This window comes from Eubalaena glacialis, chromosome 1 (genome assembly GCF_028564815.1).
Source record: "Eubalaena glacialis isolate mEubGla1 chromosome 1, mEubGla1.1.hap2.+ XY, whole genome shotgun sequence".
Lineage (NCBI taxonomy): Eukaryota > Metazoa > Chordata > Mammalia > Artiodactyla > Balaenidae > Eubalaena > Eubalaena glacialis.
The window spans coordinates 50,272,316-50,279,656 of NC_083716.1; positions in this window are offsets into that span (position 1 = coordinate 50,272,316).

The following is a 7,341-nucleotide window of genomic DNA, read 5'->3' on the forward strand; positions in this document are numbered from 1 at the left end:
TTAGAACAAGCAGCTTCAACGAGGTAATGGAGCAAGAGCCACTGGAGTCAAGGCGGAAAATGGAAGACAGTGCTTGTGCAGGCAACTCTTTTAAGGATGGCCGTAAAGGGGAAAGGAAAAAAAGGTTTCACTTGGAGAGGGGTGTGGGATCAAGAAAGAGATTTTTTGGTGTTGGTGCTGTTTTTTGGTTCGCTATATTTTTTTTTTTTTTTGGCTGTGTTGGGTCTTCGTTGAGCGTGGCCTTTCTCTAGTTGCAGCAAGCAGTGGTTACTCTTCATGGCAGTGTGCGGGCTTCTCAGTGCGGTGGCTTCTCTTGTTGCGGAACACGGGCTCTAGGCACGTGGGCTTCAGTAGTTGCAGCACGTGGGCTCAGTAGTTGTGGCTCGTGGGCTCTACAGCACAGGCTCAGTAGTTGTGACGCACGGGCTTAGTTGCTCTACAGCATGTGGGATCTTCCTGGACCAGGGCTCGAACCCGTGTCCCCTGCATTGGCAGGCAGATTCTTAACCACTGTGCCACCAGGGAAGTCCTGGTTTGCTTTTTAATATGATGCATCATGTAGTGGGTTTCCTTGATTTCAAGAAACAGAAAACAACACTGGTTAAGTTAAGCAAAAAAGGAACTTGTTGGAAGATTGGAGAGAGCCCAGATGGAAGCTAATGCAAGCGAGCTGGCCTTGGTTCCTCAAGACAGGAGCCAGGTGAGTGCAGACCCCAGCAGCAGGGGCCACCCCACCATCTGGAAGGAAGGATTTCAGTTGTTTGTCTTTCGTGTGCCTCTCAACTTGAGATTTAAAGAACCAGGGGAGCAGGAGCTCTTTTGACTGAGCTAAGGCCACATGCCCTCTGTCCTTGGACAGTGAGAGGAATGCCTGGCCAAATGCATCTCTAGGAGCATCACACAGGACCCACCAGGACCGCACACACAAGGCATTTTCCCCAGAAGGAGGAATGGAGACTGCGTGGCCAGACACAGACAGATCACTGCACACTGTAACAAACTGAGTATATTTGACAGTGGGGAAAAGGGCCCATAGAGAGGGAGTGGATGAAGAACAGGAAAGAGTGGGAATCACTGCTGGCGTAAGGTCCCCAGTGGGATCCTGAACATGGTAAACAGGAGTCAGGCGATTTCTCTGTGTAACCAGAGGGCAAGAAAAAATGATGGGGTAATACCTAGGTAGGGCACTAGGTTTGGAAATGGAATTGTTGATTTCTGTTTTCTTGTCTGATGATTCTGTTTTCTCTGTGTAATAAAATGCAAGATCATGTGCTGAGACAGACAGGGGAAGATGGAAAGGTTGGAGGGGCAAGGAGGGAGGAGGAAGTTTGACATAGTTATTGCAGAAAGTGGAAGAGACTACTGGCCAAAGAAATGCCATAGAAGATCACCAAGAAATATTGGGGGCCACGCAAGTTTGGAACCAGAAATCATAAAGAAAGAATCTTCATCAAAGAAAAACAAGTTTTAGCTAAGACTCACAGTTATGAGAGAATTAGAGAGTGAAACTTTAAAAGGTGCTTTTGGGACTTCCTTGGAGGTCCAGTGGTTAACACTCTGCACTTCCAATGCAGGGGGTGTGGGTTCAATCCCTGGTCGGGGAACTAGATCCCACATGCCGGGTGGTGTGGCCAAAAGATAAGAATGAATGAATAAATAAATAAATAAATAAATAAATAAATAAATAAATAAAAGGTGCTTTTGACCCATCTCCACTTAACCAACTTGTGGAATGAGTCAAGGTCCCCATTTCTTCAGTAAAGACGGTGAACAAAGCCTTCTGGATGCTGGTAGCCAGGAGGACACACTTTAGCTGGCTGGGCACCTCTGCTCCCCCAGCTGAGTTGCTGGCTTACCAAGAGTCAGTTGAGTTTGTATCCAAACTTACTTATTCCAACCATATGTGTTATCATTATGCAAGGTAATTAAACAGCACATGAACCAATGGAATATGAATATGAAAAGAAAGTTTTGTTCCTGTGAAAACTGGGTTAAATGCTCTGGAAAGCGAGTCATCAAAACTGCTGCCAGTTAAGTGTGGGAAAGGCAACTTGAAAAAGCATAAGAAGAAAGTCATAACAATCTAGACAAATTCTGAATCAGATTGCTCCCCATCTGTCTCTGAGTTAATTAACTTGCCTATTAACCAATCATTGATCAGAACTGAACCCTGAGTAAAAGGGCTAATGTTTAGGCAAAGAAGAGAACTTACTGAATCTAGCTTCGAGCATTGCAAAATTCAAAGGCTCTGTCTCTCGCACTCTTTCCTTCTGATCCCCTCTGGGTTAGAGTCATTCTTACCTGGGCTCTCTCCTCTTGGGAAACAAGGGTTGCTGGCAGCCCCAAATCTATATCCTCATGTCTCTGGATCCACAAATCAAATCTTACCCTGCTTGACAATCCTGGGCCAGGGGGAAGGAGCTCTTTGATTGGCCAGCCTGTGTCGTGTGCTACTCCCGGGAGGGTGGGGACATTGTGCTGTGCCTGACAGCCCCTCCAGGGTCACAGAGGGCGGTGAAGATGCAAGATGCTGTTGCCAGACTAAAGGGAAAGTGACACTGAGCTAGCTCAAAGCACAGTGACCACTGGGGCAGCAACTCTGGGAGTCTCAGAAAAGGAGACGCTGAAAGTTCGAAGGTGTCAGTGTGTCATTGCCTAAGGAAGAGAGAGCTTTGACTATGTTGAAAGGTATGTGCTTGTTTTTCAGACAAAAATATCCCTAGAGTGTGAGAGACTCCTCTAGCCATAAGATCCATGAGTGAAAAGAACCTCCTGAAGAGAGAAGACTCCCTGGGACCTGGCATCTAGTAGATGCTCGCTGAAGGAACGAAGGAAGGAAGGAAAAGAGGGAAGGAGGAAGGGCTGAAAGGTAGTTTACCCAGGAATAACTATTACCACCTCAGTTTAGCCCACAAACATTTTACTGAGTCCCTAATAAGTGCCAGTCCTCAAGGCCTCTGTGATGGGAGATTCAGGGACAGCAATGACAGACACACAGACAGACAATTAGATCATGGTGATTAAAGGAGGCGGAAGGGGCTGGGGCACAAGAGGAGAGAGCCTATAAATAGACCTCTGTTGCTTTTTGCTCCCTGCAATCCATCCCCCCATTTCATTTGGAGGATCACCCCAAGACCGAGATTGCTGGTCATCCCCCAATATTTATTCTCCCTTTCTATAGTAATAGAACTCCTCTAGCCAAGAACGTGACTACCCAGAAAAAAAGCCACATTTCCCAGACACGGTGCTGCGAGGCCTGCCAAGGGCCTAGGTTGTGTCCAGTGAGATGTTAGCAGAAGTGATGAGTGCCATTTCTAGGTCGTGCCCTTCAGAAAGAATGTGCCTCGGGACTTCCCTGGTGGCGCAGTGGTTAAGACTCTGTGCTCCCAATGCAGGGGGCCCAGGTTCGATCCTTGGTCAGAGAACTACATCCCACATGCATGCCACAACTAAGAGTTCGCATGCCACAACTAAGAAGCCCGCCTGCCGCAACTAAGCCAACGCAACCAAATAAATAAATATTAAAAAAAAAAAAAAGAATGTGCCTCACCCTTTCCCTCCTCACTTGATGGGATGAAGTCATGGCATTAAGCCAGTCTGTACCATTCAGATGAGGGCAGGGCCCTAGGGATGTCCGAGCAGCAAGCTAGAAGGGGCCTAAATCCCAATACTGTGCATGGCCTATCAGCCCTGGACTATTTATGACTGAGTATCACATGAAAGTAAAATTAACCTCTAGCCTATTTGAGCCACTCTTTGGGGTGGGGGCTGTCTTGCAGAAGGAAAGCCTATCTATTAATTAACAACAATTTTGACCTGGAAGGGAAGTGCTGCAGGTAACAACACTTAAAATATGTTCTAAATACATATTATTGCAGGCTGGAAAGCTGGAAACCCATGTTATGCCACACTAAAGCAGTTGATAAACTGATTCCTACAGTGCCTTGGAAAGTCATCTGTAGCTCTAGGGAAATGGTTGAAAATTTCAGGATGTTGAGGTTTGCTGGCTGCTTCTTGCCACTCTCAACAAAGTCCTACATGAGCCAGAAGAATCTGGATAGAGGTGGCAGCATGCAGGCAGAGATGGGGGTTGGTGTGCTAGGAGAAGCTCTCTTTGCCTATTGGCTACAACCTAAACTGAAAAGTTTTTCAGGTTGAAAAATCCTACTGCTTCTATAGTGCAAACTGAGGCAGATGTAGGAGATGTTTCTGAAGAAGTGGTATTGGCAAGAGGCAAGACTATGGACCCCTGTCTTTCTCAAGTACTTTCAATTAAAGGTTCTCAGTGTGACAATGACATCCAGCTCACTGACAAAGACCAGATCGAGGATATTGCCTTCCAATCCAAGCTGAATGTTTTCACTGGTCTCGAGTTGAGAGGGTGGTGAACAGGTATATCATATAGGCTCATAAATAAAAGACCAGAGTTTTAAATTCTCTTACATGCCCCAAACTAAGATTTCGAAGGACATGTGTTTCCCAGAAAACCACAAGCCCGGCCAGCACCAGCCTGCATTGTTGACTCAAAGCAATGAACCCAAGTCACAAAACTCACACCAGCAGGAAGTAGGCTGAAAAACTATGCAGCCCCAAGAGGGGTGCCCCTTCGATGCCCACTTCAGATGTGGCCACAGAAGAGAGTGAACTAAGTGGGGAGCACCAGGGCCCAAAGGAACAGTCCTGGAGAGAGGGCCTTCATCCAAGGAATTTGCTCCACACCCTGGGATTCTTTGCAATTTCTGCCCACCAAGATTTGATGACAGCAGCCAACCAGTGGCTGCAGGTGTTTCCATTTTCCCTGCTTCTGGACAGGGGTTCCTACTAAGCTATACTGTTCTAATGTACTGTTGTATATTGGCTGTGATGAGGCAGCTAACTTGTATATGCGTTTAGAGGGCACTGCACCACGAAGAACTACATCCAGACCCCACACTGCAGGCTGTCCATGCCCAGATCCTAGGCTGGGAGCTGGGTACAGGCACTGGATGGAACTTTGGGGTTGTCTTCCCCGGGAAGAGGACATTTGAAGCTTTGGGAGAATGGAGCACACAGACATTTGGTTGGCCAAAGGGACAGACTGGGAATGAGACTGCTAATTGGCCCCTAATGGTCATGATCTCCTTCTATCTGGGGACATGGAAATCCAGGGGGAAAAAAAGACAATATTTCATTATCTTCCTGAAAGCTATGTTTGGCCAAGTAACTGACCAGTAGGACTGAAGTGCGGAGAGGCAATGCCTGTAACCAGAAGGGGTGAGCCCTCCTCTTTCTCTTTTCTGTTCCCACTGGCTGGGTGGTAGAGATGGTGAAACATCTCATACCACACAGATACCTAATACCTAGGGCTAGTGAAGCAACAAGATAGGAAAAAACCTGGCCTCCCAGGCTGCTTACCTACACACAGGTAAGAGAGAAAGAAACTTCTATCTTGCTTAAGCCAACCTCACTTGAAGTTTCTCTTCCAGCAGTTCAACCTGTATGCTACAAATTACTCACCCTCTCCTCTCCTCCATGCCCATGTGCTTTGGGTGGGTCTCAGGAGGAACAGCATATGACGAGGCCTAAGCCAATCACTGCATCACATTACCCTGGCCTCAGAGGTTGTTCAGGATAATAGGTATGTGCCCCACTTAGAGCCAATGACATACAATAAAGAATTTCTCTAGGAGTCCTGAGAAAGAAACTCACTTGTTGGGACTTCCCTGGTGGCGCAGTGGTTAAGAATCCGCCTGCCAATGCAGGGGACACGGGAGTCCTCAGGAACAAGCAAGACAGATCCAGAAATATCCATTACTGCATTGCTTCCTTTCTGGAGCTAAGTGCACCATCTAACCTCTTGACTTTCCTCTTCTCCACTCTTTCTACCAACTAGAGTCCTCTACTGATGCAGAATTTCCGCTGCTTGGACACCTTGAATCACCAAGGCCCCAGCTCCTCCTGGTGGCATCTCTTAATGCATCCTTCTTGCTTCTTCCTCTGCAGCTAGCTGCCTTGCTCCTGCCATCTTTCCAAACTCCCAGTTCAAACAAGAGGAATCCGATAGACATATGTGATCTTTAATGACAAAGAAAAGCTCACAAGTCCTGCCCAGCTGATGAACTCAGCACTTTAGACCATGTGGCCCTCTCCCATCCAATGGCCACATGGTCTAAAACATGTCCACCTACTAGCTGTCCCCTCTGCTAGGGCTGTGGGCATAGCAGGTGCCACCACTGATGTATTGTACTTCTATATAGAAGTATATTAGCCAGGGCTTCCCTGGTGGCGCAGTGGTTAAGAATCCGCCTGCCATGCAGGGGACACGGGTTCAAGCCCTGGTCCAGGAAGATCCCACATGCCGCGGAGCAACTAAGCCTGTGCGCCACAACTACTGAGCCTGCACTGAGCCTGTACTCTAGAGCCCGCGCGCCATAACTACTGAAGCCCGCGCACCTAGAACCCGTGCTCTGCAACAACAAAGCCACCACAATGAAAAGCCCGCGCGCAGCAACGAAGACCCAATGCAGCCAATAAATAAATAAATAAAATATAAAATACATTTTTTAAAAAAAGAAGTGTATCAGCCAGTGTACTCTTTGGACTTCGAGAGGCAAAAACCCAACTCAAATTGGGTGAAGCACCAAAAGGACTTTTCTTTGGCTCTTGTAAGGTAAGAGTCCAAAGTCAGGTTTGGCTGAATCCAGAGGCTTAAATGATGTCAGCAGAACCTGGCACCTCGGGGCTTCCCTGGTGGCGCAGTGTTTAAGAATCCGCCTGCCAATGCAGGGGACACGGGTTCCAACCCTGGTCTGGGAAGATCCCACATGCTGCGGAGCAACTAAGCCCCAAGTGCCACAACTACTGAGCCTGCGCTCTAGAGCCCGCAAGCCACAGCTACTGAGCCCACGTGCCACAACTACTGAAGCTCACGCGCCTAGAGCCCATGCTCCGCAACAAGAGGAGCCACCGCAATGAGAAGCCCGCGCACCGCAACGAAGAGTAGGCCCCACTCGCCGCAACTAGAGAAAGCCTGTGAGCAGCAACGAAGACCAAACGCAGCCAAAAATAAATAAATAAATTTATTAAAAAAAAAAAAAAAGAACCTGGCACCTCTTCGTCTCTTTTAGCTGGACTTTCCATACGTTGTTAACTCAGCAGCTCCTGACTATGATTCTCACAGCTAGATCCTCACAGCTCTAAGTCCATGGAAAAGAGTTTTAGGAGTTGAGAATAATGTCAAATTATTGTAATAGCTATTATTGTTATTATCACTCCCAACAGTTCCCCTTAAATTCTAAGTCTGAGTCATAATAAGCTAACATGAGTCACTGCCCAGCTCTTCACTCATCACCATGGTCTAAG